The sequence below is a fragment of the Nycticebus coucang genome, chromosome 20 (genome assembly GCF_027406575.1).
Source record: "Nycticebus coucang isolate mNycCou1 chromosome 20, mNycCou1.pri, whole genome shotgun sequence".
Classification (NCBI taxonomy): domain Eukaryota; kingdom Metazoa; phylum Chordata; class Mammalia; order Primates; family Lorisidae; genus Nycticebus; species Nycticebus coucang.
The window spans coordinates 28,439,208-28,449,263 of NC_069799.1; the positions used below are offsets into that span (position 1 = coordinate 28,439,208).

Sequence of the window (10,056 nt, forward strand, 5' to 3'; positions counted from 1 at the left end):
TCCATTTGCCTGAAAAATTGTCTTCCAACCCTTGACTCGGAGCTTTAATTTGTCTTCTGAAGCCAGGTGTGTTTCTTGCAGACAGCAAATGGATGGCTTGTGTTTTTTAATCCAGTCAACCAATCTATGTCTCTTCAGTGGGGAATTCAAGCCATTAACATTTATTGAGATAATTGATAAGTGTGGTAGTATTCCATTTGTCCTATTTTGTGAGAGTCCATTGCTTAGTCTTATCTTTTGCATCAGTGTGGAGGTTTGGTTCTGTCCTTTAATTTCTGAGTTCTTACTTTGCTGCTGATCCATTGTGGTGGTCAGTGTGCAGAACAGGTTGAAGTATTTCCTGTAGAGCTGGTCTTGTTATGGTGAATTTCCTCAATGTTTGTATATCCGTAAATGATTTGATTTCTCCATCAATTTTGAAGCTTAGCTTAGCAGGGTACAGATTTCTGGGCTGGAAATTGTTCTGCTTAAGTAGATTAAAGGCAGATGACCATTGTCTTCTTGCTTGGAATGTTTCATTAGAGAAGTCTGCGGTCAATCTGATGGATTTGCCCCTGTAGGTCAACTGGCGCTTACTCCTGGCAACTTGCAGAATCTTTTCCTTTGTCTTGACTTTGGACAGTTTCATCACAATGTGTCTTGGATAAGCTAGGTTAGAGTTGAGGCGACCTGGGGTCCGATATCCCTCTGAAAGCAGTGTGTCAGAATCTTTGGTGATATTTGGGAAATTTTCTTTTATAATACTCTCTAGTATGGCTTCCATTCCTCTGGGGCATTCTTCTTCCCCTTCTGGAATTCCTATAACTCGTATGTTGGAACGCTCCATAAAATCCCATAATTCTGACAGTGAACGTTCTGCTTCCTCTCTCTTCTTTTCTGCCTCTTTTGCTATCTGAGTTATCTCAAGAACTTTGTCTTCTACCTCTGAAATTCTTTCTTCTACCTTTTCTAACCTGTTGCTGATACTTTCCTTTGCATCTTTAAGTTCCCTGATGGACTGTTTCATTTCCTTCAGCTCTGCTATATCCATTTTATATTCTTCATATCGTAAATCTCTTATTTGATTCTGTTTTTGGATTTCCTTTTGTTTATTATCCACTTTATTAGCAGTTTCCTTCATTGTTTCCATCATTTCTTTCATTGTTTTCCACATGTGTATTCTAAATTCCCTTTCTGTCATTCCTAACATTTCTGTATAGGTGGAATCCTCTGGAGTAGCTACCTCATGGTCCCTTGGTGGGGTTGTTCTGGACTGGTTTTTCAGGTTGCCTGGAGTTTTCTGCTGATCCTTCCTCATGAGTGATTTCTTTGATCTGTTTCCTTGCCCTAATTTTCCTTTCACTTCCTCTTGCTCTTTAAGTTCTCATGCCTGTGGACTAAGGGTTACAGGACCAGAAGGGTGAGAAGGTGTTAGTGCAAAAAAGGGATGAAAGAAAGGAGGACCGATTGATAAGAAAAAAAAAAAAGAAAAATAGGGAAAGGAGAGGGGGTGGGTAAAAGGAATATTGACAAAAAGAAGAGAGGCACAGAAAGAGGGAGACAGAACAATATAGGTGTACAGTAGGGTACTTTGATACAACCTTAAAAAAAAAAAACACCTTCTGGGGGTGCCCAGTTGGCTGGTTCCCTTGAGGTCAGCAGCTCTTTGCTAACCTGATCAGACACAGTACCCCACCTCCACCAAATAGAGAGGAAAGACAAAAATGCTATAAATCAAACCAAAACAAGCAAACAGAAAACTTTACGGGATAAAATTGGCTGGAAAAACCAAATAATAGCAGTAGAAACACTAACAAAAATGAAGTTCTAATTATTGAAATTGGCAGCAATGGGAAATTATAATTAAACTAGAAAAATTGAGAAAGAAAAAGCATCTGTATGGAAAAGGTTGAACTTAAAAAACAAAACAACAATCCACAACATCAAAAGAAACAAAAAAAAACAACCAAACCAAAAAAAAAAAAACAACCAAAAACGAAGCAGTATGTATGTGTTATTGAATATTGTCCGGGTAACACATGGTCTTCTGGAGTATGAGATGTTAATCACAGTTCTGATACGACTGGAGGCTGCTAGTTTCTCAAACCCCAGCAGATAGACACCCTAAATCTCTCTTCAGCCCACTTAAAAGGCACTTTGAACTTGTTCACTTACTGAGCAGAAGCTTTCTCAGGGAAGTGCTTGTCGTTGGAATCACTGCTGAAGTGGCTATCCACTTATCCTGTGTGTCAAAACTGGTCTCCCTCTGCAGCCGAGGGTTAGGGCTGCAAGGCGGCTCAGACCCCGCCCTTAGGCTACTTGGTCGCTGGGTTACCAGCTCCCACACAATTCCAGCTCTGCGACCCTGAGGGCGGAGCTTGCCAGGGCAGATCGCTCACAATGGCTGCCTGTGACCCAGAGCTAAACACTATTAGCTCTGTCTGGCTCAGCGGCTCAGACTGGGGCCCTAGACAAAGGCCCTAAATAATTTTTCAATATAGTAGTAACAGATTCTTTCATAAGAGCAGGCAAATAATTTAATTTCACCTGCTATATAAAGCACTTATCCTTGGGGCACAAATCATGGCCCACCTGGTTCCTTAGCTCTCTTCCAGGCTGTTTATTGTAGGCTATCAGTGCAGGAGTTCCTAAGGCATTGGCAGCTACCTGATATAGAAGATTTCTTTAAATTCATGCTTTTTGAAATGTTCAAAGTTAAATTTCAGAAAACATTATGAATCTATAGGATTATTTCATTTGGGATTTTGGTATTTACAATGTCATCTATAAAATAGATGCTTTGTGCAGATATAGAATAGAGATCTGAAGAAATCCAAGACTCTTCAAATCAATATTCAAGTGATTTTACCCACATGTTTAAAGCACTATAAATGTTACTTTTCCATTCACTATGGTGTGTTCACAAAACAAAGGCAACAACAACTGTAGGAGATACCTGAAAAGAAAAAAACCTTGGTAATAAGGGAAGGGGAAAAGGATCGGTCTCTCATTAAAGAGCTCAAGAGCACGTACATCGTTGCTTGGCAGTCTCCACACCTGTGGTGTAAATAGCCATGGGATCACTTTTATAAATAGCCACAGGAGAAGCTAGTCGGGGCTCCTAGTAGGCTCCTATAAGACTGACTGCTGCACCTTTGAGGCACTATGGTAGCTCTGACCTGACTGAGAAAACTGGCTCCTCCTGATGGAGAGCCTTACTTGACTGAGACAATGGGCTCCCTGGCACTTATGGGAAGCCATACCCCAAGCAAGCTTGTACAGTGGTTCGTGTCCTGGCAGTTTCATGGACCAGGCCTGTGATGTAGCATCCTGGCTCTGACAGTCAGCACACTTGATAGTTAAAAAACAATTACCTTTGCTTAAAAATGTCTTCATCAGTTATAAATTATTAATGAAAAATAAAAATGTTGATAAAGAACACTTTTGTGCATGTAAAAAATTGAAGTCAACATTATTAAATCTTCATTATTGGAATATAGGCTATATTTTAAAGCTTACTGTAACAAACCAAATATAGATTTTAAATTACCATAGATTTCATAGTTTAGAGATTTTGCAAGATGATTATAAAGATGAAAAGGCCAGTACATTATTTCCACTAATATAATTTACATGGAAATATTTTGCTTTGAATAATAATCCAGAAAAAGTTAAAGTCCACAGTCTAACCCAACACGACACTACATGTATCTGTAAGTTAGACAATTTTAACCACAGAAAACATATAATGACTAATTTTAACTCTCTGATTTGTGAAATAGAAAAGGCAACACATAGCCTCTATTCTAACTGGACATTTACAACCACATGCTGTACTAATATTCCACACTTTTTTATCAGTGAACTGAAAATGCGGGCCTTCAGTTTGGCTTCTCACTTTCATCCCAGCAGCCCCATCTTACACTTCATGGAAGCCTTTAGTTTGGCTTCTCACTTCATCCCACCAGTTCCATGGCAGTGCTGACAGCTCCAGGGCCATCATTTGAAGCTAGTAAAGAATAACTTGGGGAAAGGTGGCACCTGTGGATCAAAGGCATAGGGCGCTGGCCCTATATGCCAGAGGTGGCAGGTTCAAACCCAGCCTCACCCAAAAACTGCAAAAAAAAAAAAAAAAAACAATAATAATAATTTGGGATTATGTTAGGACTTATAGATGGTAAAACTTGTGGAATCCTCCAACTGTTAAAAAGATAAATGTGCCACATATAAATAACAAGAACATTAAGCTCTGAAAACACCACCATATAAAACGAATTTTCTTTCAAACTCTTACCAAACTCCGTAAGTATTCTGAATTGTAACCAGTTGAACTGCATTAGGGTCTAAAATCAGTTTGGAAGAACATATGCAATTGTGAAGCTGGCCTGGAGGAGGAGCCCTAAGATCACCTGAATCACAAGGGTCCCAGGCAAACATCAGAATCATGCTGTAAGCAGTAATTTAATTCTTGCACTGCTGCTTTTATTTATGGACCAATCTATTGCAACAAACACTTATATCATTATTAAAATGATTTGCTTCAATAAATATTAAGAACTTCTCCATAGGATGAACATGGCGACTCAATTCTGCATTCCTGGCACTCTGGGAGGTGAATTGCCTGAGCTCAGAAGCAAGAGCAAGACGCTATCTTTACTAAAATTAGAAAAACTAGCTGGGCATTATAGCAGGCACCTGTAGTTCCAGCTGCTCAGGAAACTGAGGGAAAGAGGATCAGTTAAGCCCTGGAATTTGAGGTTACCATGGGCTCTGACACTACATGGCACTGAACTGAAGGTGACAAATTCACACTCTGTCTCAAAACAAAACATCCTCCATAAAGCCATCTTTAATGTGAATACCATTCAGAAGATAAGACAGTAAAGGTCAATTTGAGGGATTTATCTTCTATGTTTAATATTTATTTCATTTATTAACCCCTCTCCTCCATGCCTCAACACAACCTATAGTGACTGTAATATATAGGGCCTCCCTCAGCATCCCTGGCCCTCATGGGCTCCCTTTATCTCTCTTACAGCTAGGCAGAAACACACATTGAGTGTGGAGGTTTTTGTCATATTGAAGATTAACCCAAAACCTCAACAAGGCAAAAAATGAGTAAGAGGTGGAAAAACCTCTCTCCATCTGTAAATTCTCCTTGAACACTGGACCAAGTATGAAATCATTTCACCTGCATAAAAAATGATTCGCTGACACCAGGGAAGCCCAGTCAATACAGAAGCCCTTAAACTGCAGCTCTTGGAGGGCAGGGGCTGTGTATGACCTACCACACTGGACTTAGGAGGCATTAAGCACTTTGCATCCATGTTTCAAAAGACACCTCCCAAACCACACCCTCCTCTGCCTGCTCCAAATCCTAATTCCTTCCCCAGATTTTCTTTTATACAACATGCTACTCCCATCTTTACATCCATTTGCTGGAGCCATGAAACTGGACATTTTCCAGGACCCTCCTCCTTCACCCCTCATCACCTGCAAGTCGGACATGGTCCTTGGATATATTTCTAAACGTGGGCAGTTCTTTCTTCCCCTTATTCTGCCACTTCACATTTTCAGATTTTCCCAGCCCTTCGTACTTTCCAGAGGGTTTTAAAAAACATTTAACAAGATTTGAATAATGTTCCCTTGCGAAGTACATGGCTATGATTAACTCTTTGGCTTATGATTGATTATGATTTCTAAGCACCTATTACACATACTCAGGAATGATTACAAGGGGAAAAGCTATGACCTAAAAGTGGTTTCCAAGTGCAATGATATTAAAATTCGCATGAATATCAAAAGTTATAAAATGAGGTTGACAAAATGCTGACTTGGCATGCTTTTATGCCCTTCTTTTCAATTTGCAGTTTTCGTTCTCTATGTGGGAGTCTGTAAGGTCTCCTTCCCTCAGACTCTTAGCCCTGCCACCTCTGCTTTCTGGAATGCTTCAGTATCTCCTGCCCTTCTTGTGGCTGCCTCCTTCTCGTCCTTCAAGTGTCAATTAACTTGGTTCTTCCTCCATAAGCCTTCCTTTCCATGTGATTCTGTCTAAGCAGAACCCATGCTAATCATACTTTCCATATTCAGAATATCATTCCTCATAAATACCCTCTTGGCCACCGTGTATCTTGGAGGTTTTTTCTCTTCAATGACTGACTTGCCTCCTGTTTGGTGTGATTTCCTCATCTCGGAGGAGTGCCCCTGTGCACAAATAGCTGATCTAGATTGATTTTTATTTTGGTATTTGATATTTGGATAGAACATTGTCTTATTTTAATTTGTCAGACTTTAAAGTGAGGATTTATATACCTAAATTATAAATTATTCCAGCATAATTTAAAACAAACAGGAAAAAGAATATACAGCACATGTAAATAACAGGAAAAGGTACATTAATTAGAGTTGGTGAAGAAAATGAAGCTCACTACCAGTTTGCTTTGGGGAGGGAAAAATACATAAGCCCCAACCCAAGTTCACTGGGTTTCTGGTCATATACTGCCATCAATGGCTTTCTATTTTTTACAACAACACAATCATCCTCTTGATGACTTGCCCATCTGATGAATGACAGTGTCCCAAACACGAAAGGAAAAGATATGCACAATTGTGCCACATTTGATGGTTTTCCTTGCAAAAATTATTATTTTCAGGTACAGATCTCCTACAATCCTGTGCTAACTGCCCTACAAGATAATGAACTTTCTTGAGCACAGTTTATAGACCTTAAAGAAAATGTACCTGGAGTACCTGTGGCTCAGTTAGTAGGGCGCAGGTCTCATTTACAAGTAGTGGTGGGTTCAAACCCGGCCCCCGGCCAAACTGCAGCAAAAATAGCCGGGCATTCTGGTGGGCACCTGTAGTCTCAGGTACTAGGGAGGCTGAGGCAAGAGAATCGCCTAAGCCCAAGAGGTGGACGTTCCTGTGAGCTGTAACGCCAGGCACTCTACCAAGGGCGACCAAGTGAGGCTCTGTCTCTTAAAAAAAAAAAAAAGGAAAGAAAAAGAAAGTACACCTGATGACTGCTCCTTTTAAACACTAAAATTTGCAATATAAGACTTATAGACTCTTATAGTTTCAAAAAAATAAGAGACAGTGTTCAGAAAGAACAATGATTTGCCTTCAGGGCATTCAACAACAAGGACTGTGTTCATTCAGCACTTGTATAAACTCTGTGACAAGGAGTAAGGCTTATGAAATACTTACATTGGCTGGCATATTTTTGTCTTTATTTTCATAACGTGCTAAGAGATGTTCTGACAGCTATACTAAACTAATAATTCACTGAATTTAAATGCCTACTTTTGGAATTGTGGATATTTTCTTGAAGCACTGTTCATGGATCCCTTGCATAGTTTTTGTGTGACTTCATAAAACTGTATGGAAGATTCACCAGAGTCAAGATTTAATAACAAATAATACCAAAATACTCCCAAAGAAGTGCTATGAAACATCTCTGCAGGCCCACCTGCATCAAGCTTTTTTGTAGGAAAAGTAGGCCAAGGCCAATATGTAGCACTACTTCACTAGGGAGAGAACATCTTTTAACTGTCAGCATTATGTGGACTGTATTACCTAATTATTGTATAACTTAATAAAGTTAATTTTTCTGAAAAATGTCAAACAAAAATCCAAAAGATTTCTTCTGATAAACAGTATTAAAATAATACTTTCAAAATAATTTTACTATATATGTATATATATACACACACATATATGTACCTATAATATAGGTTCCTAATGATAAATAGAATAAAATTAAAAGTAAATTAAAATTAAAATTTCAAAATAATTTTACTACACACACACATTTATAGAAGAGAGATTCTAACAAGCAAATATTTGGAAATCTATACCCATAATATTTTTCAAGTTCAAGACTTAACTTTCTTTACTTTTGGGTCTAGCAAAACTTTTAAATGCCTTATATTTCTTCAGGTGAAAGGGGAATTAATTCTGCAGTCAGATCATGTCCTAAATAACTAAACTTTTCTCAGGAAAATTCAGGTTTTTTCCATGGAAGCCTCATGGACTTTGTAAGCTAATTGTTGCAAGAGGTCAGCTGAATCTATTTCTGAATCTCCCTTAGGAGGAGAATGTATCCAGTCTGCACACTGAATCATCTACACATTGAATAAGAAAAAAGTATATTTTGTAAATCCTGTGTAATGTCAGGTAAACATAAGAATGGCCTTCAGTAAACCCTGGTGACTTTAAATTTCAAATACGTCATTGATTGTTTTCAAATTAAGCTGATGAAGTATTGATTCTCTTTTTTAATTTTCTTTTTATTAAATCATAGCTGTGCACACTAATGGGATCATGGGGCACCAGGCACTGATTTAACACTGAAGAAAGCCAAGCAAAGAGCCATCACTGGGAATGATTTTGAATTTGTGGCATATTAGACAAGGTATTAGGATTTGAAATTAGTAGAAACATTGTTATTACAATGTTATTTACTGAGTGTTGATCTTGAACAAATCTCTAACATCATCCTTTTCTATTGGTAGCATTTAAACGTAATGAGGGCTAGTTCAAGAAATTATAAAAGCCCATTCAGGTCATTAACACTGCTTGAGGATGACAATTCCTGAGTAGGTCTTCCCATCATCTCTTTATTTACTTTTATCTCCTTGACAAGGGCTGAGACTAGACAACCTGCCCAGACTGAAAAGGCCTGGGGAAATGAAATCAGAGATACAACAGTTTGAAACTCAGGTGTTTCCTACATTGTTAACTTCCGGGAACTAGGAAAGTTCTGTTTTCCCTTTGGTGGCTCCCCTTTCTAACAATCCAAAGGCCACAGCTGTTTTGCTTCTATAGATGACATGAGGATTATGGTCCTGCAGGGAGATGAGCTCACATCATCTCTTCTTATAATCAGATCTTTAGGAACAACAATGTACATGCACAGAATAATTCCAAGACTCATCTTGGTGAGTGTCTGTTTCTCTGCTCTGTCAACACTGTGAGCTCAGAACTGAGGGGAGGAGGAGGTGGGAAAAAGCAGGAATTTTTTCAGTAAAATGTTCAACTTCTTTGCTCAGAATTTCAGTCTTAAATTGTACCTCATCACAAGTAAACACAATAGATGTTCCCTGACATGAAAATATAAATTTTATGTGTTGTACTAGAGCACAAATTTATAGTTTTGTGCAAAAATATTTATGACTTCTAATGTATTGCATTTTATTTATCTTCTATTAATCTTTTTGTTCACTCAAATTCATGTATATGAAATCTTATCTAACAAAAATCTGTAGATTTTAATCATATTTTTGCTTCTTAATTTGGAAGATACTTTAAAATATTTCAACAGTATAGAGACTGTTTAAACTCATAGTATCACAAAACATGACATATTCTTACTATTATATAATAATTATTTTAATAGGTGGCCATAAAGATTACTTTGTTTATTCCATTTTGGTAATTATTTTTAAAGTGAATTTTTTTGTGTTTCCCACAGATATATTTGAAAATACTGTTTTCTTATTTCTATTAATTCTTTTTCAAGAAAATAATTAACTAGCTGTATGTGAGCTAAAATATTCAGCATTAATTTAAATATTTTGTTGTACATTCAGTTTTAGTATTTTAGGTTTTTAAAGTAAACTAAAATTTATAATACTGGTTTTAATATTAGTGTGACTAGTGTGTGTGGAATTTCTATATTACCAAGAGAATAATACTTTGTAATATTTGAAAAAAGTAGCATACCATTAAAAAAATTCTCCAAGATTAGTATCTTTAATTTTTTCTTCAAAAGTCCCAAATTTTATTTTTTCATTTAAAGATATATTTATAACCAGCCTGAGCAAGAGTGAGATCCCGTCTCTAAAAATAGATGGGCATTGTGGCAGGTGCCTGCAGTCCTGGCTACTGAGGAGGCAGAAGCAAGAGAATCACCCGAGCCCAAGAAGTTGAGGATGCTGTGAGCTGTGACACGATGGCATTTTACTGAGGGCGACAAAGTGAGAGTCTGTCTCAAAAAAAAAAAAAATATATATATATATATTTATAAAAACTGCAAGAAAATTTTAATTTCGTTGCTGAACCTTTACAACTAAATTT

At 37.6% G+C, this 10,056-nt stretch overlaps 1 pseudogene; it reads left to right on the plus strand.

The window, feature by feature from the left end:
• The window catches only part of LOC128572534 (RNA-binding E3 ubiquitin-protein ligase MEX3C-like), a 31,019-nt pseudogene extending 24,330 nt beyond the window's left edge, over positions 1–6,689 (plus strand).
• Positions 6,690–10,056: the final 3,367 nt, after the last annotated feature.